The sequence below is a fragment of the Oryx dammah genome, unplaced genomic scaffold, assembly GCF_014754425.2.
Source record: "Oryx dammah isolate SB20612 unplaced genomic scaffold, SCBI_Odam_1.1 HiC_scaffold_26, whole genome shotgun sequence".
NCBI lineage: Eukaryota > Metazoa > Chordata > Mammalia > Artiodactyla > Bovidae > Oryx > Oryx dammah.
The window spans coordinates 26,160,692-26,162,570 of NW_024070210.1; positions in this window are offsets into that span (position 1 = coordinate 26,160,692).

The following is a 1,879-nucleotide window of genomic DNA, read 5'->3' on the forward strand; positions in this document are numbered from 1 at the left end:
AACTAAAGAGCCTCTTGATGAAAGTGAAAGAGGAGAGTGAAAAAGTTGGCTTAAAGCTCAACGTTCAGAAAACTAAGATCATGGCATCCAGTCCCATCACTTCATGACAAATAGATGGGGAAACAGTGTCAGACTTTATTTTTGGGCTCCCAAATCACTGCAGATGGTGACTGCAGCCATGAAATTAAATGACGCTTACTCCTTGGAAGGAAAGTTATGACCAACCTAGACATCATATTAAAGAGCAGAGACATTACTTTGCCAACAAAGGTCCTTCTAGTCAAGGCTATGATTTTTCCAGTAGTCATGAGAGTTGGACTGTGAAGAAAGCTGAGTGCAGTAGAATTGATGCTTTTGGAGTGTGGTGTTGGAGAAGACTCTTGAGAGTCCCTTGGACTGCAAGGAGATCCAACCAGTCCACTCTAAAGGAAATCAGTCCTGAATATTCATTGGAAGGACTGATATTGAAGCTGAAACTCCAATACTTTGGCCTCCTGATGCGAAGAGTTGACTCATTTGAAAAGACCCTGATGTTGGGAAAGATTGAAGGCAGGAGGAGAAGGGGACAACAGAGGATGAGATGGTTGAATCGCATCACCAACTCAATGGACATGAGTTTCAGTAAACTCCGGGAGTTGGTGATGGACAGGGAGACCTGTCATGCTGCAGTCCATGGGGTCACAAAGAGTCAGACACAACTGAGTGACTGAACTGAACTGAGGACTATAGCCCAGGAGATAATATTTCAGATAGCTCTGAGAAATTGCTCCAAATAAGAAGGGGAAGATCAGTATATATGTGATCTTGATGAAGGGGAAGTATATGAAATCAAGCACATAGTTTTACAGAAGGTTTCTGCTCATCACAAATATCACCATGAAGGAATTCAGTGCTTTTCTAGATATGAGGAGATGGTAGAATTGGGCTCATAAAACCAGCTCCTGAAAATATCTAACTAATTTAAGACCTGTCCTGCCAGTTTTTGCAGAACACAGTATGCCTCATTTCTGCTCTCCACCCTGAACTCCCTTCAAAGGGTGTTGAAAATCAGCAGCTGCAGCAACACATGATTTAATCCTTGTAGATGACAAGTGCCCATGGCAAGTGACAATTTCCCACTGATTCTAGCATAGGTCTGGAACACAATAAAGGATTAATTAGCGTTATTTACTTTCATTGTATTTGTTTTCTACACAGCTCTGTTTCTAAAAGAGATTTGATCTTTATTAAGGAAGCAAATGCATACATGTGTGTTCAGTTGCTCAGTTTGTTCTACTCTTCTCCATCCCATGGACTGTAGCCTGCCAGACTCCTTTGTCCATGGGAGTCTCCAGTCAAGAATTCTGGAGTGGGTTACGACTTCCTGTGTCCCTGGAGGGAATCTTCCCGACTCAGGGATTAAACCTTGCATCTTCTGCATTGGGAGGCGAATTCTTTGCCATTGAGCCACCTGAGAAACCCAAAGGAGCAAATACCTGGCCTATTTACCACTACTCCTGTATCTTCTTCAAGCCCAGCATAGACGTTGCTAACAAATCACGGTGCTGTTTTAAATAAACAGCGCGTCCTTCCTTTTTTCTTTTTAATGTGTAATCTTCCTTACTGTGTCAATCAGTTAGAAATGGGCCAAAATATAGAATCCATCTACCACCAAGGACTAATCAACCCTAAAGTCTTTTCAATACATTTATCATTTTAGTTGGGTTAAATCCCCTCTTCCTCTGATGACTTTTTAACTTTGTTTATTTATTAAACATTTTGCTAACGTATTACAAGGGAAAACTTTAGTTAGTTCAGCTCCAGTGATTTCAAATGCTGAATCAATGAAGTTTTTATTTGGCATCTGTGAAACCAGACACCGAAGAAGAGACGGAGGAGA